Source organism: Eublepharis macularius, chromosome 9 (assembly GCF_028583425.1).
Source record: "Eublepharis macularius isolate TG4126 chromosome 9, MPM_Emac_v1.0, whole genome shotgun sequence".
Classification (NCBI taxonomy): Eukaryota; Metazoa; Chordata; class Lepidosauria; order Squamata; family Eublepharidae; genus Eublepharis; species Eublepharis macularius.
Window position 1 is genome coordinate 70,258,709 of NC_072798.1, and position 21,508 is coordinate 70,280,216.

Below are 21,508 nucleotides of genomic sequence, written 5' to 3' on the forward strand. Positions count from 1 at the left end.
GATTGTGTTGCATTGCTGGTGTTGGATAAATGAGATAGTGTTCTGTGTTTAGATAAAAAATGTGTTGAACTCTGCTGCTACTACATGTTTCAAATACTTTTTCATTGGTTGCCTTTCTAGAATTATACAAAAATTGGAATGTATTGTTAACTTGTCACATATTCCTTGGTAACGCTCCTGTTCAATCATAACCTAAACAGTGTTTCTGCAAAAATCTGGAGGGAAGTCAGTACAGGAAATGGGTTAAACAGGCCACAGTGTTAGTGATGTCATTGACAAACTGGTAGTAGATCAGATTAATGTCTTCAGCAACAGATAATCAATTGTCCCAGTTTTCTGAACAATATAGCAAACTGACATAGATTTTGTTTCTAATAAAACATGTGGATTATGACGGTTCCAAAATTTGGGACAATAGGAGAAGTGATGTCAGTGTGTCAGGTTGCTGATAACATTCCCTCATTCCAGACATTTTCTTCTCCCTGGCACCAGCTAAGTGGTAGAGGGAAGCTCCAGTCGGGGTGGAAGATCCCCTACCTCAACCAGGGGAATGGTAAACCTAAACAGGACTGGGACTGCAAAATTAGAAGAGAATGTAGATATTTTTTTTTTAAGTCTGACATGACATGCTATAAACAATGGTGAAAATGGATTCTTTTAGAAAGCAGAAGACATGGGAGCAAAAGCAAAACAATATACACAGTACAGTGAAACAGAGTATAATCATATACCTTTAAAAAGCACCCTCCTGAACCATTCTGTTGTACTACAGCCGTATTTCTTTTTTAAAAAATGAATATTATAGTTTTACACATTCTGCAGAAGGATGGGGGTGAAGGGAGCCTTTCTGACTTCGGTATATATTGATTGTTTTCAGTTGAGACACAACAGAACTCTAAAAACTTAATAGAAGTGGGATCCCCCCCCTTTTCTTTTACCCACAAATAGTGGATGAGATAGTACACTCACAGCCAAATGCACATAATCCTTCTCTGTGCCTCAAGCTGCAGATTTAAAAAAAAGAAAAGGGCACAGCTTGAGTGGTAGCATACTACCCCATGCAACAGGAGGGAGTGGGGCAAGCTTTTTCACATGCACACAGATTCCCCTCTGACTCTCGAGCAAGAATAGCAAGAAAGAAGGGGAGGAAGGGAAAATCTCTTTTAGTCGTTCCACTGAAAACAATAAATAAATACTGTTATATTAAATGAGATTGCTCTTTTCATTCTATAGTTTCTGCTGATCACATAATTGCTAGCAATCAACATGTGTAAATACAACCAAAATGTTGATTTTTGCCATTTTTCCCTTTCATTAACCTAGGTTTTGAAAAAAAAATTCTAGGATATCTAAGAAGAATTTTAAAAATATAACTAAAAAGTAGGATGGATATCATATTTATGCAAAAAGAAGACAATGTTGAATAAAAGATGACCCCCTAAAAAAACCAGAGACCAATACCTAAAACCAGATGACCCAGAATTTAAAATGACCCCTCCCCCCAATAGATGTGTACCAGTTAGCCAGCTGGTAGGTGATCCTCCCCCTCCAGTCCCCTCGCAGCACCCTCAAGCCCCAGCTTCCACCACCTCTTCCTCTCACCCCTTGTAATAGGGGTTTCAGGGATCCCAAAATATCTGGGATTTCTGAAATCTGGGAAAGGTTTTCTGATCTGGTTTGGACAGATTAGAGAATCCTGGATTTATCTAGCCATTATTTCCCTATGGGGAAAATTATCTGAAGGCTGGCTGCAGGGCTGGGGAAAAACTTCCATGCAAACTTCACTAGCAAGAAATCTACTCCTGACTGTCCTCGAAAGACGCCCTAAGTTTCAGGAGATTGGACCCCGAGGTCCATTTCTGTGGGCCCCTGAAGAACATGTCCCTCCATTACTTCCTATGGAGGAAATTTCCAAGCAGACTTTCAAGCAGAAACACACAGGTGCAAGACTGCCACTGGTCAGAGGCACACTCCTAAATATAAATTCAATCCAGAGAAAGCCCAACAGAACCAAAATGAGTCCCCCCCCCCAAAAAAATCCAAGTGCTCCCTGAGCAAGGTGCCCAGCCATTCTTCATTGTTTCCTATGATGGAAAATTTTCTAGCTGGTTCTCAGATCAGAAACACTTAGGGGCAAGACTGCCACTGGCCAGAGGCACACACTCCCAAATGCAAGAGGAAGGCCAACAGAACCAAAGTGAAACAAAGGAATGGATGGACTCTTCCCAGAACCAAAGTGAATCCAGGGGACCAACATCAAACCAGAGAATCATGTCAAAGCAGAGAATTCCACCCAAACCAATCTGAAGCAAGGGGCACTGTTGCAACATAGCCCAACTGAACCAGTGTCACTTACAGAAGCCAGGCAGACAAGGAGAGCTCCTGCACAGATTGGCCACTCACTTGCCCCTCCCTGCCTTACTCTGCTTCCCTTCTGCCTCTGCCTCACCCCCTCCTCCCACTCCCCTCTTGGAAAAAATGGGAGAGACTCAGGAAAGAGCTCCCTGTAGTTGAAGCCATTTTTCCCAGATAAACCAGGATTAATCCAGATTTATCCAGGTTGTCTGGATCCGGGTTCCTAGATCAGATCTTGGATTATCTGATTTGATTCAGGGAAGTTGAATTTAGCTGGATCAACAAAAACCCAGCATTTTTCCTGAACCCGAGACCCAGATTGCATACTCTGACCTTGTAATTCTCAGCGCAGCCCTGACAAAAGTAGCAGCATGAAACTGCCACTGCAATTTCTCTGATGACTAGTGTATTTTTTATTTATTTTTACAAAATTTATAGCTACCCTTTCTGCTTTCAAGCAGCTACCAAGGCAGCTAACAAATCAAAAATATATGTAATAAAATCATATCTTAAGAACTGTTAAAACCAATAGAAAACACATAATTAAATCAATTAAAACCAGAGTTAAAATACACATACAAGACATAAAAACAACTATTAAAATATTGGGTAGGAAGAAGGGATCACCAAGGGAATGCCAAATGAAACAAAAAAGACTTGACCCGCTGATGAAAGACAGCCATGGAAGGATATAGACGAGTCTCTCTCTGGGGTAGGGGAAAGTTCTAGAGTTTTAGTGCCACATTTGAGAAGTCCATCTCCTGGGTTGCCATCCACCTAATTTCAGAAGGCAGGGCACCTGAATCAGGTTCTTGAAAATGACTGCAGTGTTTGGGTAGGTTCATAAGAGAGTAGGCTGTCCTTAAATTGTTTCCAAAACTGATTAGCAGCCAGTGTAGATAGGGCAAGACTGGAGTAATGTGGTCCCTGAAGCCCACTCCAGACAGCACCCTAGTTTCAGCATTCTGCAGCAATTGAAGTCTCCAGTTACATCTCAAGGGCTGCCCCACATTGCAGTAATCTAATCCAGGGCATACACAACAGTGGGAAGATCTTTTCTGCCCAGGAAAAGCTTCACCTGGCTAACCAGTTGAAGCTGGTAAAAGACAAGTCTGGCCATAGTTACCACCTGTTTATCCAGCAGAGTAGACCTTGCTCCAAAGCACTTTCAGGCTATGGATCTGTTCTAGAAACATAGAAACAGAAACATAGAGCTGGAACGGGTCCCAAGTGTCTTCTAGTCCAGTGCCCTGCACAATGCAGGAAATTCACAGCTATGCCCTCCTCACCTCCCTCAGTGATCCCTGCTTTATGCCCAGAGGAAGGCAAAAGACCCACTTGCTTTAATCTTAATCCATTGTTTCTGGTCCAAACTGCTGGGGTAACAGAAAACAACTCTCCCCTTCCTCTATGTAACAACCCTTCAAATACTTGAAGAGGGCTATCATATCACCTCTTAGTCTCTTCTTCTCCAGGCTAAACATATTCAGTTCCTTCAATCTTTCCTCATTGTAATTTATTTATGATTGTAACCTGCCCTGAGCCTGCTTGCGGGGAGGGCGGGCTAAAAATCTAATCAATCAATCAATCTCATAAGACTTTATCTCCAGATCCCTCACCATCTTTGTTGCCCTTCTTTGGACACATTCCAGCTTGTCAACATCCTTCTTAAACTGTGGTGCCCCAAACTGTACACAGTACTCCGAATGAGGTCTAACTAGAGCAAAGTAAAGTGATAACATCACCTCACATGATCTGAACACTATACTTCTGTTGATACAGCCTAAAATCACATTTGCCTTTTTAGTGACAGCATCACATTGCTGACTCATGTTTAACATATGGGGATCAGACAGTCTGTAATCTAAGGAGGCCGTTTGGTATACACCGGAGAACTCCAAGGATCTTTCGTAGGAAATTGGATTGTACTGCTTCCAGTGAGTGCCTTTCTTTGTAGATACAAACCTGGGAGCCATATAAGAATTGAGATGCAACCTTTCCTTGGAAGATCTTGATTGCTACAGGGATAAAGAAGACTCCTTTTGTGAAGAAGAGTCTTAGAATAGCGAATGATGCTCTGTGAGCAGTTTCTGCAACATGCAATGCCTCAGGTCTCCAATGTCCAGATGGCTGGAAGACTATTCCAAGATACTTAAAGATGTTGGTTTGTTCGATGTTATGGCCCTCTATTTGCCATCTATGGATTTGATATTTTTAAGTAAAAAAGACTTGTTTTTGGTAGTTTATAGCAAAATGTTCCTCTTTACAGTATATAGTGAAGGCATGGAGTGCTCTCCTGAGGCCCGCTTGTAAATAAGATGACAGTATCATCTGCATATAATAAGGCAGGATTCGTTTTGTCATCAGGCTTTGGTGAACGAAAGTTTGGATTTCTTAAATGTTGGACCAAAGACTTGATATAGTAGTTAAAAAGTAAAGGGGCCAAGAAACAACCCTCCTTGACATCTTTGTCAAGTGGGATCTTATTGCAGAGATGGCCTCAAGGACTGCATCTTACTTGTAGAAAGTTTCATTCATGCAGCGAGCGACTAAGTATATAGAGTCTTTGCTCTATTGAGGAGTTCTCAAGTTTTGCCAAGAGCCTGTTCCTGGAGATGCTGCCAAATGCTGCTTTGAAATCCATATAGGCATCATAGAGTGCTCCGTTTGGCTTAAAGCAGTACTTCTCCGCAAGATGGTGCAAAATCAGACACTAGTCTATGGTAGAATGGCCAGACTTGGATCCACCTATTGGTAAAATCTCATCTTCAGTCTGGTGGCTCTAGTATCCCTGATTCTTGCTGATAGTCACTGCTCAACCTGACAAAGAGGGGGAACTCCAGGAGCATGGCCTCTCTCCCCAAGTTTTACTGCATCTTGGGTACCAAAAAGCAGAAGAAACAATTAAACAGTAGCTCTGAGATCATGATAGGGCACAGATACAGAAACATCCAATTATTTTGCAGTCTGCCAAATGTTTTCAACCAGCAAATTACCTTAGATCCCTTGAGATCTTCAAATATTGGAGAATCTTTATCACTGCACGCTTCAACATTCTACCTTCAGCCCTCCTGGAAGGCAGATACCATCTTATCCGCTCCCCCAATGACTCTGCCCATGCCATAAAGGGAAAGTAGAGCCTTTTGAACATTTTGTGATGCACTGCCCATTTTATAATGACATTTGATCTCAATATATAGCTCCAGTCTTGTCAACTTTACCAGGAAGATCTGAACAATTTTATATCTCTCTCCTTCTTGCAGACTCTTCCCAGGAGATAACTAATAAAATTGCTAAATTTTGCCTTCAGGAGTGTGGGATACACAAGCAGCTTACTGACCCTCAATAACTTTACTTGCAGGCGAGTGCTAAATGGGGGGAGGAGAGCGGGGAGGGGGCACGGCGACAAGAAACACTCAGACACAGTGCTGGAAGTAAAGAGGCCACAACTTTATTGAGATTACAGCTCAGGGAGCAAAGGCGCGCATAGGGCACAGATCCGGGCATCGGCTGACCCGCCTGCCAAGCCGATGAACCACCCACCCCCTCAGACCCCTGCTGAGGGGGGGGGAACCATGGGATGACAGTCAGTGGGATGCCAGGTGGGTGTACACCCCTGTGTGGATCATCCCCTGTCACCTGGGAGTGAGGCGGACTGACAGCCCCCGTCTGGGCATGCACCGGCCATTCCTTACTCCCCAGACCCCTTATGGGGATCCCCATAATAGGGAAACTGAGCCTGAGGGCCCTGTTTCCCCCCAAACAGATCGGTGCCCAATGCCCCAATCCGCAGCCTGCTAAGTCCAAAGTTGTGACAAAAGGGAGGGCTGGGCGGGATGCCGCCACAGGCCAAGTGCCGAGGGGTGGGGATTAGCCACCTGACCAGGGGCCCACGCTGGATGTGCCTGGGTGGAGTTACCTGGCCCCTGGACACTCCCCACCCCTCCCCAACATGGCGGCCCCCATGCCGCCTCCCCGCTCGCTTCCCCCCGCATCGCCCGCAACTCAGGCCCCCAGGTGAGTCTGGGAGCCATTATTTGCAGGCGAGTGCTAAATGGGGGGAGGAGAGTGGGGAGGGGGCACGGCGACAAGAAACACTCAGACACAGTGCTGGAAGTAAAGAGGCCACAACTTTATTGAGATTACAGCTCAGGGAGCAAAGGCGCGCATAGGGCACAGATCCAGGCATCGGCTGACCCGCCTGCCAAGCCGATGAACCACCCACCCCCTCAGACCCCTGCTGAGGGGGGGGGACCATGGGATGACAGTCAGTGGGATGCCAGGTGGGTGTACACCCCTGTGTGGATCATCCCCTGTCACCTGGGAGTGAGGCGGACTGACAGCCCCCGTCTGGGCATGCACCGGCCATTCCTCACTCCCCAGACCCCTTATGGGGATCCCCTTAATAGGGAAACTGAGCCTGAGGGCCCTGTTTCCCCCCAAACGGATCGGTGCCCAATGCCCCAATCCGCCACAAGAGCCACAAAATGGCTCACCGCCAACGCTCCAAGAGCTGCAAAACCAAAACAAGTGGGCCCCTCAGTGTCCAACAGCCACACGTCCAGACCCCAGTTGGAAGGGGCATCACTAGGCGAAAACCATCGCCATACCATGATAGCTGACCAGGGAACAATCACCCCATGGGACTCCACTGGTCGCCCCTCAGCCTCTGCCTTCTGTTCAATCAGGGCAGGGCACCGTGAAACTTTCTAGCCCGTTGTTCAAGGAGGCTCATCCTGAGCCGAAGCCCCCTGGTGGTCCTGAAGAACTGCGGGATGCCCACATGGCTACTGCTATGATCCACTGTGCTGGAACACCCCCTCCAGGACGTGGCCGTCGCCGTCCCTCTGGCAAGTCTGTACCAGAACCAGGTCAGAACCTGCAGCTAAAAAGAGAGAATCAGCAGGGAGCTTAGGATCTAACAATGTAGCACAGCACCTTGGCTGCGTGAAACACCCCCTTCCACAGCAGGGAATCCCTGGACCATCCTGCTGGGGACCCCCTTCCCCAAGCAATGGGAGGGGGGAGATGGCAGACCACACCAATGGCAAGGACACGCGTTCCAGGGGGGGCACCTGGAGGGCACAGTGACCCCTGCTCTATGCCCAGAGGAAGGCGAAAAACCTCCAAGGCCCCAGAGCCAATCAGGCCTGGGGGGAAATTCCTTCCTGACCCCGAATTGGCGATCGGCATTACCCTGGGCACATGAGAAAGGACCACGGAGCTAGACCCTGTATACCCCTCTAGATGTTGGGGGCAAGGCCCCATGCCCTAGAGGAAGATCAGCATATGTACAGCCGAGGCTATGGACATTGGGTGACTCAGGCCAACCACTGGAGCACCATCTGAGAGGGCTGCTGGGTGGAGGAAGCACACAGTCCCAGAGCTCCCTTGAACCCATGAGTGGTTACCAATTTCCGCAGCTTGCTGGCAACAGGTCCGGCCCATAATTCCATCCCAGATCTAACCTGGATGGAACCAGTCCCCTAGGGTTCCGTAGTGCAGATTCCACGTCCTGCAGCATACTGGGCTGCAGAAAAATTGTTAGTTGACTACACAAGGTGAGCTACGTGCACACCATTTGGTAAAGGTACACCGAGCCATCACTGACCCCCGGGGGATGTTACCACGACATTCTCTTGGCATGTCTTTTGCTACAGGGTAGTTTGCCATTGCCTTCACCAGTCATGCACACCTCACCCCCAAGAAACTGGGCACCCATTCCACCAACCTTGAAAGGATGGAAGGCTGAGTCAACCTGGTTACCTGAACCCAGATTCCGCCAGGATCGAACTCAGGTCGCGAGCAGGTCGGGCTGCAGTGCTGCAACGTACCATTGAACCGCATCAAATCATTCCAGATCCCGCCCCCTCCAGGCGCATATCGCTGTGGCTATATCCCATTTCAGAAACGAATAGTTTAGTACATGCTGCAGCTGAATCTCTATACCTATCCGTCTCTAAAATTATCTATCTATACAAATGTATTAGACTGATCCTCAAAGGAAACGCGGGAGGTGAGGGGATTATTTACTTATGCTCAGAGCAAGATGAGGGGAGCGCTTGATATTGAATCTCCAAAAAAAAAAAAATGTTGGACGTGCTATCTCATTATTTTATACAGAGGCCAGGAATGCTGCCTCTGATTGTGAGGAAGAATCTCCCTTCCAGGCATGGTCATGAGGTTTTCAAACCCTACCACAGCAGCAAATGCTGTGCCATTCCCGCATAGGGGCTTACCATAGCATTCCCCTCCAGTTTGGGAAACTTGCAGTGTGCCATTACTGGCCGCCTCCGCGCCGCAGGAATCCAGCAATGCACGCCGAGAGTGACAGAGTTAATCAACAAACATTAACTGCACAGCACTAGACGTGTTCTACCTATTCTGGTATTATACTGTAAAGTAGAAAAGTGAAGGACTCTTGTCACTGTGAAACCTGCAGAGAAGTGACGGGCATGTGTGCTGGAGAAACTATAACCATTCCTCTGTGCAGGAATATGGCAGTGGGTGCAACAGAAAGAGACAGGCCCACCTTGCCAATGCCACCAGGCAGGGGATCATGCCTAGCCTAAGACACTAAAATGGTTGCTCTGCAATGAGTCCCATACCCAACAGTACAAGATAAGCATTGCGAACATAGCCACCTGCCCTCTTCCCGGCTGATAGTTAGTGTAGCCAGGGAACCGAATAGTAGCTCAGATACCTGTACTGAACCTCTTGGCAGCTATCCATCTTGGACTCTCTTTTCTAGCCAGCTGCCAAATCTGGTGAGAAACCATGCCCAACATTTAAGTGAACACACCAGAGATGCTAATCTGAAGCTGCCAATTTAAAACCGAAGTCCAGCAGCACCATGGACCACAACAAAATCATTCCCGTATAAGTCTGAGTTCTGTTTTGTTTGTCCAACTCAAGACTCCCTTCACTGAGCTGCTCTCTCCCATTCACATGCTGGAAGTTAAAGGTTTTAAGTGCCGCTGGTCATCCAGTTCAATTTTTCTGTACACTATGTCTTCATTTTTATCTCTGCAGTTTTAAAACAGTTTAAAAAACTAACAAAACATCCTTGACACGCAATATGCTTAAACAGAATATATTATACATATTTAAAACTCCTGGGCAGCATGATTGCAGATTGAGTATTTTAACAAATGCTGTTCTGCCTGCCATCCCTTCTGGTGAGCCTGAGAAGTAAGCCCCTTCTGGATGCTGGTTACAGGGTTAACTCACATTATGGCAAATCTGAAGAAGTGAGCTGTGGCTCACAAGAGCTCATACCCTGCCACAAATTTTCTTAGTCTCAAAGGTGCTACTGGACTCTTGCTCCTTCTACTGCTGCAGAGAGTACCCCAGCCACCCATCCTGACAAAGCAGTCTGAGTGCATCTCACCCCCCCCCCTTTCTTGTGGGAACCATGGTTTACCTGCCTCCTTAGTCTGGGATGCAAAGCTCTCTTCCTGCCTGTGCATGAGTGCCGGATCTCTCTAATGTGACTAGTGTCATAAATACTGCCACAATGTATCTGAAATATATGGCATACTAAGCACTATGAAAGTTGAGGCTGAGCAAGGTACAGTGCCCTACAGCCAAGAAGCAGTAATCTTCCTGGAAACGGGCCCTGCCCTCTGGAGATCTGTTGTAATACCAGTAGATCTGCAGCCACTACCTAGGAACTGGCTGACCCCATAAGTAGAATAAAGCCCCACTGCAATAAAGCCAGTGGCCGCTTCTCGGCAATGAATGGCTCCTCTTTTAATTGCCTTTCCCTTTTCATACCGCCCCCTACCAACAAGGGGCAGGGAAGAATAGGATAGAGGAGGAGAGGCAGGCCTCGGCAACCCCAACAGGCGCAGTATTTACCTAAACCCAAGTTCCCAGAGAAGCGTGCCACTCCTCCACTTGACTGCACCCAAGCTCCCTATTCTCCCCCGCTCCCCCGGCTTCAGGTTGCCCCTGAAACAATAGCTTTCCCAAGCAGTAGGAAGGTCCACCCAGGGAGAAGCAACACACATGCACACCCTTTATTAATTATTTCCATTATGAATAGCCCATCTTTCTTGGGGGGGGGGGGAGAGATTTCAGGTGCCTGGCTTCTGCTCCCCTCGCTGGGAGATCTCCCAACTGCTATGGTGCCTGGGTGGGCGAGGGGGAAGCAGCACCAAATCCCTTTTAACTACGTCGGCTCCTCTCTTCTAACTCCTCCTTGTTGAACCGCCTGCTGCGGCACAGCCTCCAATCTCCTGAGGGGGAAGGGGGCTGGCGATGCTAGCCCTGTTGGATGAAGGCAAAGCTGGAGAGACCGCACGGTTCATGTCTCAAGTCCAGGGGCTGAGAAACCCGTGCACGTGTGAGGTTCTCACGCTGCTACAGCCTACCTGCACAGCGCAGGCCACAGGGCCCCATGCCCGAAGGCTCCCCTGCCTGGCCTCGGCTTCCACACTCACCGCCAGAGCCCAAAGTGAGGGTGAAGAGCCTAGCCCAACCTGAATCCCTCTGCTGACGCTGAGCCTGCGCTGCCAACTCGCTGACGCACTGGGCTTCCAGCTCAGCCCTCTTGTTGCTGCTGCTGCCTCCGTCTAGCGCAGACTCCATGTGGCCGCCTCACTGCCCGTGCAGGCTACTTGCCGCTGCCCCATGATGTAGCCTCATGCAGCCCACAGCCTTCGCGCCATCGTCGGCTCGCGCAGCCTCCATACCGCCGTCCCGCTGCCGGCGCAGGCCCCCTGCAGCTGCCTCGTGCAGAGACTCGCGCTGCTGCCGCCACCAAGGCCCTGCTCCCCACTGGCCCTGCCTTCTGCAGCCCACTCACCACGGAGGCCTGCACGGCTCACACGCAGGCAGCGGTGCTGCCTTGCGAGGCGCACTCACCGCCAAGGCTTGCAAGGCCTGCTCGCCGGCAGCGGCGCTGCCTCGCGAGGCGCACTCACCGCCGAGGCCTGCAAGGCCTGCTCGCCGGCGGCGGTGCTGCCTCGCGAGGCGCACTCACCGCCGAGGCTTGCGAGGCTCGCTCGCGGGCGGCGGCGCTGCCTCGCGAGGCACACTCACCACCGAGGCCTGCAAGGCCTGCTCGCCAGCGGCGGCGCTGCCTCGCGAAGCGCACTCACCGCCGAGGCTTGTGAGGCCCGCTCACCGGCAGCAGTGCTGCCTACAAGGTGCACTCACTGCCGAGGCCTGCATGGCCCGCTTGCCAGCGGCAGTGCTGCCTCGTGAGATGCACTTACCGCCGAGGCTCGCCTGGCCTGCGCTCCGCTGCCCCAGCTTGCGGGCCACCTAGCTGCCTTCCATGCCGCCACAGGCCAAGTGCCGAGGGGTGGGGATTAGCCACCTGACCAGGGGCCCACGCCGGATGTGCCTGGGTGGAGTTACCTGGCCCCTGGACACTCCCCACCCCTCCCCAACATGGCGGCCCCCATGCCGCCTCCCCGCTCGCCTCCCCCCGCATCGCCCGCAACTCAGGCCCCCTGGTGAGTCTGGGAGCCGTTATTTCTCTGTTGGAGAAAGGTATCATCTCTCCACCACCACCCCTACAATCTGCGCTCACTGTTTTGTGCTTGTTGCACTGTATATGCCCTCCCTGTTAGTGGTCCTTACCCACTCTCACAATAATAGGGCAACTTGTGATTATGGAATATCATAAGCCCTTCTCTCCATATGTTTATGTCAGCTCCTGAACGAGAGATGAAAAAATTCTGGAATGTGAGCAGTGAGGTAAGACTAGCTCTCAGCCCCACGCCCCAGAAATGTGCAAAACCATAGAACAATGGAGGTCTCCGGAAGTACTTGAATTAATCCATTCACACACCCTTCCTATCCTCTCAGCCACTCTCCACTTCCAAGTTATTCAGGGCTCTGATAGCCTAATCCATCCAGCCATCGTGGGACATCATCAACCATCTTTTTACACTGGCAATTGGCTTCTGATTCTCCAACCCCAAGAAACACACTGTTTCTTAGCAAGGCAGGGAATGAGCTGAGAGTCATCTTCTGAAGAATCCTGTTTAGCAGCTGTTCACCTGAGCAAAACAAATATAAGTTTGGCTCACTATCTGATTGTGAGTGTTGAATACAGCATGTTCGGCTGCTGAATGTGTTCACTCAAAATGCCAAATATTCAGTTTTTATAAGCACAATTTTATTTATTCATTTACTTACTTGGTTTAGAGTTCGCCTTTTTCACAGACACTCAGGACAAATTAAACAATTTCAAACAATGCAGTCAAGAGTACCAATGATCAAGAATGTACTGAAACAGGCTTATAAAATAGAAAGTTGCCCAAGGTCACTAAAAATAGTATAATTCATATGATAGAACAGTGCATTACATTCAATAAACAATGAAACAAATATGGATTACAAATTACAGTATAAATTGTACAATGAACAAAGCAATGAAAACTACTTAAAATCCCTCCTCCCCTTTTAGTAAAAGTTTTGCATTTCAGTAGGGAATAGTAGAAATTCTCCTGCAAAACCTAGATTTCACCAAGTATAATCTTTGTCAAACAATCATGCATTACTGCCTTATATTAATAGTACAAGGAAGCTCTGTGCTAAAAATTGGGCAAATTCAGGCAGTAATTTACAACCCTGTCCACTATAATGTGCTTCAGGATTTTTCCATGTCAACTAATAGCTGTTACTTTGCTCATGACAATTCACTGAAAGAGACAATATACTGAAATATTATATTGCATTGAAAACATTGAAGTAAATGCATACTTCACTTGTATAAAGAACATCTGCATTGGTATTTTGAAAAAGAGATATTTACAGATCTGCATTGCGCTGGAGATTAACTGGAGGCAACAAAATTCATAACCATTCTCCAGTGTACATATGTGAAAGTAGAAGAATAGCTGAATGGAATAACATAGAAGTAAAGAATATATTTTATTTGGTGTCTCCTCCTCATATTGCTTTCCCACCAAAGTTTGTTAGTGGATTATCCCTACAATGTATATAGACATCACATAATGAAAGGAAATTGTTTTTTATGATAGCACAGTGGCCTAGAAATTGAAGAATAGATCATTACTCATTTGTGTAACCTCCTTTGCATTACCTGAGAATCACAGATTAAAATTCAACTCAGGTTAGTGACTTGCCTGGGTAATTGCTATAGATAAGATCTCTCTGGAGTTGCGTGTCCCTTTCAGTGGCAGCTAAATATTTATCATGTGTGGCTGTTGCTCTTCATTGCAGCTTCAAATTAATTTGTTCAGGTACATTGACCATAATAATAGAAAGATTCAGGCTATGACTGTTCCAGGGGGAGTTTGTATAAAAGCCCTTTAATTCTGGCACTCAGACTTGCTTAGAAAAATAGTTTTACTAGTACTCGGAATATAATTTATTGTAAAAGGTACTACAGAGCCTGTTAAATGTGCTGATACTGTTAAACCTGCTGGAGTATTAGCACTTTTAATACCACAAGAGGATTGTTTTCATTTACTGCTTTACTTAAATGAAAACAATCACAGCATGCACATGGCCAATAATGTTCTAAATCAGGGATTGTTAATTGGCAGCTCCTGTGTGGATTAAGCCCTAGAGGCAATTCCATCTTGTCTTACCAAATTTTAATCTAGGTATGGCAAAAAGATTGCCAGCAATGTTACTCACTACTTGGCACAGTAGTAAAGCTTCAAATAATATACAATTTTAGAATAAGTTTTACAAACATTCTTCTATTCATATAGACAGTGGGCTTTTCTTTGTAAATGAAAATAAATTTCTTTCTTCAATATCTAACATTTCAAAATTTAGTTTTGATTGCCACAGCATGTACCAAATTGTGTAATAAGAAGATGGACCCTCTTATGAATTAAAAATTGGTTAAATGAAAGGAAATAAGAGTAGGAATAAATAAAAAATTATTGCAATGGAGGGAAGTGCGCAGTAGAGTCCTTCAAGGATTGGTAATGGAACGGGTGCTCTTTAATTTGTTCATAAAAGCTCTGTAATTGGGGTTGAGCCATGAAGTAGTCAAGTTTGCAGATGATACAGACTATTCAGGATAGTGAAAAGCCTCGGGAGGATCTTACTAAATTAGGTGAGTGGGTAACAACATAGCAAATGAAGCTTAGGGTAGGTAAGAGAAAGATGATGAACACTGGAACAAAACAATCCTAAATTCAAATATATGTTTTACAGGGGTCTGAACTATCAGAGACTGAGAAGGAAAGAGATTTGGGGGTGGTAGTAGACTAGACACACACAACTTGAATGTTGACTCACTAGTGACAGGGGAGAAAAAAGCAAACTCAGTGCTGGAGATTGTTAGGAAAGGGATTGAAAATAAAATAGCTAATATTGTAATTACCCTGCATAGTTCTATGGCATGACCTCATTTAGAACACTATGTATAGTTCTGGTCTGACTCTAAAAATAGATATTGCTGCAGAAGATGGCCACCAAGATGATAGGAACATCTTTCCTATGAAGAAAGGCTAAATAGACTGGGATGTTTCAGTTTAGAAAAAAAGACTACTAAAGGTTAACATGATACAAGGCTATAAAATTATGCAATGGGTGAAGAAAATAGACAAAAAGAACTTCTTCTCCCTCTCCCATAATACTAAAAACTAAACTCTCCCAATGAAGTTGGTGGGGAATTGACTGAGAAAAGGCAATAGGAAGTTCCTCTTTACTTAATTGTAAACTTCACTGCCAGTGGAGGAAATGATGGCCATGGACACAGATGGCTTTAAAAGAAGTTAGATTCATGGAGGAGAGGTTCATCAATGGCCATCAGCCATGGGGAGTGAAGTTAACCTCCATATTTGCAGGCAGTAAACCTCTGAAATCCAGTGCTAGGAGGGAACATCAGGGGAGGACTTTGGCCTGTGTGCCTTGTTTGTTGGTTCTCCAGGTCAACTGGCTTGGCCGCTGAGGGGGAAATAGGATGCTGGACTAGATGGACCACCCTGACCTAGATAGCCCAGGTGAGCCTGATCTCATCAGATCTCAGAAGCTAAGCAGGGTTGCCCTTGATTAGTAATTGAATGGCAGGCAATGGCAAACCACCTCTGTTAGTCTCTTGCCATGAAAACCCCACCAGAGATTACTATAAGTCAGCTATGACTTGAGGGCACTCTTCACTAGATGGACCACTGGTCTTATCCAGGAGGGCTCTTCTTTTGTTCTTATGTTTAATTCTCAGTCTGGTACAAGCACTTAACCTCAAAATAACCCAAATATGCAGGGCTGCTGAACTGCCGCCGCCACCCCACCCCAGAAAGCACTATCTGGGGCAGACATCTGTGGCTGCTATTTGCCATTTCACGCTTTTGGATGGATAGACAGTGATTGTGTCCAGCAACCATCTATTCTCTTTCCTTGCCTTATTCCTCCGGATAGTAAATCTTGGAATAGAAGCAAGTGACTAGAAGCTGTCACTGGCCAAAGCCAACCTTTTACCCTGTCAGAGGAAGTGGAGGGGTGTGTGTGTGTGTTTGAGTCTGGACGTTTCCAATCTTTGCTGCTACCCAAAGGGTTAGGGCAACAGGTCTTGATGGCAGGAAGGTGTGGCTTGTTGAAGACAGCCCACTGCTGTCCCCAGGATGTAAGAAGTTGCCCAACAATACCATCATCTGGAACCAGACTTGTGTTCATCTGTACGAATTGTTGATTTGTATCCTGCCATTTAGCTCAGCTAAGCGTGGAGCCTTTCTGTAACCCAAGAAGCTTTCTTCCAGTAGAAGCTAAGTTGAGTGGTAGACTACACCAACAGTTTTCTAAAAGTTGTATTAGGCATCCCATCATTTTCTACTAAACTGGGTCATAGGCACACTTAAATTTGCAATATGAACACTGCCTATAATAAGGTTGCTCTCCTATACATCCATGAGAGTAACTCAATGGCACTTCTAAGTAAACATGTTATGCTGTGCACACGTTAGAGAAACCTTGTGCATACTAGGCGTACAGTTCATACAACAAATATGATCTTGGCATTTTGTATTTATAAGAATGTAGAGTCTTTGGCTGACAGGACTAGTATAGGATTCAGACTTGGGAATGGACCTTCATTAAAGATTTCTGGATTTTGTCAAAAATATTTTCTGTTCTGAAGCTGTCTTTCATTATAAGGGTCACAAATGCATGTTTCAGTCATTTACTTTTTTTGTTTTTCTTGTTTTTATAAGCTCGTAGATAAATCAATCAAGAAGCAAAACATTTTAAATGGATTTTCCTGAGGAAAACAGCCCTCCTCCCAGGCTTTTCCCTGCATGTGCTGCTTGTAGCAAAAGAGCTAAGACAATACCAAGCAGTCAAGTGTCATGGCAGTGTCTTCCTGCAAACCTGTATCAGCTGCCCAAGTGTCCTTTCGTCTTGACACATCATCTTAATTAGTAAGGTTGCTTGTGTAAAGATAAGTTCAGTAAACTGGGACAAGAGTTATCCTTCTCTTACTGAATCTGTGATAAATGAGTTAATGGGTTTCTCACTAATGAGAGTGTAATCTGGGATTTCAAGGCAGGTTGCTGAATAGTCCTCAACATATTAACATATTCTTTAAATTCTGTAAATGAGAGAAATTCTACTGAGTTGGAGTATAACCACTGGATCTTTTACATTCAGTGTGTATCATAGCCCCATTTACATAAATCAATCTTCCTCCCTCTTTTAATTAGTAGTCAGGAAGAATATGTTCCCGGTTCTACACATCTAAAGATAAAATAGGTCAGCATTAAAGCCGTCCCCCTCCACTTTTCTCTAAGTAAGAAGTGTGTCAGGATTTTATAAGTCAGACTGGGGTCAATTTCAGTGGTTTCTTAATTGCAATAATGAAATGCATTGTAGCACATTTTTTTTCTACGCAACTTAAACATTTGACAGAAGAAATGCTGAATGTTGCTGCTTTCTTAAGCACACTGAGCAATCTGGAGGAATGGGAAGAAAAACTTTTAATCTTCACCTGGAAGTTCCAGTTACTGCTGTGTCAGGGCACCCCCCACATTTGTACAGCCTTCAAATTGGTCCCCTCTGCTTTCCCCATGAAGGATCACTTCATTTTTCACTGGAAAAAGCTAAGGGCTTCTGGAGTTATTTGAAGATACTTTATGATTTGTGTCCTTAAAGCTGCATGGAGCAAATGCAAATGACCAAGATCAAAGCCTTGACAAATGACAACCTCCTATTAGATTGAGATAGTCCCTCATCCAGATACGTTTTCAGCGCACAATTCAGTTGCGGACAAAACAGAATGGAAACTTCCCAGTATGAATGTAAACTAGACATTAATGGATCCGCTTAACTCACAATCATCTTTGGATTTATAGATGAGGAAGCCACATCCAAGTGTGCAGCCAGCAACTCAATAAGCTACACACCTAAGAGAGATGATAATGCATATAGTTCTCTCTCCAATCTGCTAATCCTAAGTATATCATACATGTGACTTCTGGCTCTTATAAGACAGGGATGGAATGGCTAAGATCCGAAGAGCCACTAAAAGAAAATATTAATGGGTGTACACATGCTCAGAAATTTTATTTTGCTTATTTTAACAGCAAACTGCCATGCTATATTACAGATTGCTTTGAAAGTGCCTGGCTTTCAAGTATGCTTTGCCATATCTAAGAAATGCAGTGCAGAAGAACTAGTTGCATGATTCTTGAATCCTGAGCTACATATTCATTCAACCTAAGAAGCAAAGTCTTTGACTGCAGGCCATTAACTCTTGAACAGAATTTTATTGGATCAATTTTTGTTAATGAATACCTTGAAGCTTTTCAGCTTTATAATGTTCTTTAAGGCCAAGTAAAAACCCAGACAGCTGCAGCCATTGCAAATATGTGCTTCTGGTGATGGGATCTTCACTATTTAAGCTTGCACTGCCCTTTGCTTGTTTCCTGCAGCATAGGGGGTGAAGCAGTCCCACAGATATGAGGATCTAAGACTATGAAGGGCTTTGCATATAATAGCCAGTACCTTGAATTGAACCAGGTAACTGATGAACAGCCAATGGAGTGACTGCAGAATGGGAGTAACATGCATGCTCTGTATAGTTCCTGATAATAATTGAGCTGCAGCATTCTGCACCAGCTAGATTCTGTTACAGTTCAATACTAAGGAAAGTTACTCCAGTCTAAACCCACGGTCTTAGACTGGAGTAACTCTCCTTAGAACTGCACTGTTAGTTTACTTTGAGAGGAGACCTTTGTAGAGTGCATTATGATAATCTAGTCTTGATCCCACTATGGCATGGATCCAGGTGGCCATATTGATGAAGTCAAGGTAGGAAGTCATCTTCCAGACTAAACTATGTTGGTAGAAAATTTTTTGCCACTGTATTAACTTGCTTTCCCAGCAGTAAGGTTAGATCAAGTATAACCCCTAAGTTCTTGACCAAATCAATGTCCTTTAAGACTGCCACCAAATCAATGTCCTTTAAGACTGCCACCTTCCTGACCAGCATGTCTTGACAAGATTTATTTTCAATTTGTTCACTCTTAGCCATTTAACTACACCAAACAGGCATTAATGCACGACCTCTACCACATCACCAGGATATTTGGATAAAAAGATAAAGAGCTGGATGTCATCAACATATTGATGACCGCCAATCTCAAAACTACAAATGATTTCTCCTAAGGACTTTACGTAGAATTTTAATAGAATGGATTTGGTTACAGACTTTATCAGTGTTATGTAAATAAACTTACCTTGTATGCAGTGCTTTTATTTGTATTAGAATTTACAGCATTTTATTTATGTAATTTAAACAAAATATTAACATCCACCTCAAAGCTAACACTGAGATGGACTTGCCACACTTCATCTTAAAAGCTCATAACTTGCTTTTATTATTGAAAATTACAGTGCGAGTCCATATATTACAAATGCTATGGTAGAGATAAGAACATAAAAGCAGCCTCTCTGAATCAAACCAACGGGCCAGCATCTTGACCAGCATCCTGTTTTTACCTGTGGCCAACTCCCTTTTCATGCCCCTTCACCATGAAGTTTACCATATCTGAACATAGAGGTTTAATTTAATCATTGCTAACAGTGCAGTTCTATGCAGAATAACACCAGTTTACACTCATTGATTTCAATGGTTCTAGCCTGGAGTATTTCTGCTTAGCATTGCACTGTGCACCAGTGTTACAAACACATTTTTAAACACCATTAAACCTTTAGCTTGATGTTTAAAAACAACCAACCAAAATCCAGAGAACCATGAAACTAAATCTGTTGGGGAGTGGGAAACAAATGGCAGTCACCTCCCTTTCACGGCAAACTGATTTTGAAACTTTTAAAATGTTATGAAAGTCAAGTATAGGGGGAAAGGGTAATAAAATTCCATTCAGCTGTAAGCCTCTTACATGTTCCTAAGCAGCTGGTTGAATACCAGCCTTAGTTTTTGTAGAACAGCTTCTGCTCATTAAATCTCAGACTACTTTTCTGCTTGTAAAAAATTTGATAAATCCTTGGAGGAAAAGGAAACAAAAAAGGAGGAAATACAGGCTGAAGCTGATTTCTTAATAGAGCACATTGTACTATTATATTAAATATATAATTAATCTAATAGCAACACTGGCTTTTTTCTTGCTCTTTTATCACTTCTGCAATTTCCGTCTCAGTTAACACATTTACTTTGCTCTCCTAGTAAACCATTAACTATCCAAGCCCCCTGGACTTCCGGTTTGGGATCCATGGAGGTCTAATGCAGCTCTAATCATGGAGCTGACCGGGCTGCTGTTTAAGCGGCTGGCGGGGCAAAATCAAGCCCGCGGCCGACTGTTCTCAGGCGGAGAACAGGCATAGGACGCTCAAGCACCTCAGGGTGCGTCGATCTCGGGCGAGGGGGGGGGTCCTACGCAACGGATCCTCTCCCGACCCTTGAGGTCCCACCCTAAGACAGGTCGGCTATAATCTCTGCGGCAGTCCTGGTGCCAATGCGGTTGGCATAAGACCTACATGCCCAAGCTTCAACAGGGGAAGGAAGAGTGGATGGGAATCTAAGATTGAAACAGCGATTACAACCCAAGGAAAGTGAATGAGAAGGTAAAGATCACTATCTCTTGAAACGGGACAGACTACTTAAAGTAAAGAAGAATTAAAGTAGACTTTTAAACTGCAACAGACTAAGTATAAGGAGGGGAGGACCCGGCAAGAATTATATTAGAAAAAGGACTAAGTTAAACAAAGTTATTAAAGAAATTGGACTATTGTTTTGAATACCTGTGGCTATAAGGAGATATCTGGCTGTGAGAAAGTTTCACCATCGCGAGAACTGCTGTGGGAAGTCGGGAAACAGGAAGTACGTAACAACAATAGAGTTGCTGGAGAGAGGCGGCCCTTGCCAGAGGGCAGGAAGTAGGGAATCGCCATTTTTGAAAGGGGAAGAGCCGCGGCTTCAGCAAAAGAGGAAGTAAGCCATATTGGATTACAAAAATCATAGAGGAACCATAGAGAAAAGACGCCCGACATTTTGGACTCTTTAAAAGTTTTTTTTTTGGAAAGACCGGGACATTTAAACTAAAAGGACATTAAATTAAACGCCACGGAGCTAAGGAAGAGAGCGGACTCGTGGGAGCGAGCCAAAGCAAGCCCCACGATGTCGAAAAAAGAGTGGCAATCGGCGATAGAGAATTTGGATAAAAAACTTTTAGAAGTGATTAAAGAGCTCAAGGATATGAAACCGGAGTTGGTGAAAGAGGTTAAAGAGGTTAAAGAGACAGTGAAAAAGGAGCTGGCAGAAGTGAAGAAAGGTATGGAAACAATGCAAAATGACCTGCAGGGAACACAGCAAAGAGTCAAGGTAGTGGAAAGCGCGGTGGAGAACTTAGCAGATACGCAACGAACAGAGATGAGGGTGATGAGGGGGAGAATGGCGGTTGCGGAAAGTAAACATATGGAGAAGCAGCTGAGGTTTCGCGGCTTGCCGGAAGTGGAAGGAAAGACAGCTCAAGAACAGATCACTGAGGTGTTAGCTGAATACCTGGGGAAGGAGGAGGAGGAAGTTGTGGCTATCCTAGATGTGGTATATCGTGTAAATTCAAGAATCGCGACCCAGAGGAAACTACCAAGAGATGTGATTGTGCAATTCACGACCAGAAATATAAAAGAGAAGATTGTGACTAAACAGTTTCAAGATCCATTGGAGATTGATGGCAAGACGATTATTATCATGAAGGAATTA

The 21,508-nt window shown here is 45.2% G+C and overlaps 1 protein-coding gene across 1 annotated transcript in view; it reads left to right on the forward strand.

Annotated features, from left to right (window-relative positions):
- Positions 1–21,508, forward strand: part of NELL2 (neural EGFL like 2) — a 202,482-nt gene that overhangs the window by 140,417 nt on the left and 40,557 nt on the right. The gene's annotated exons all lie outside the window — the stretch shown is intronic.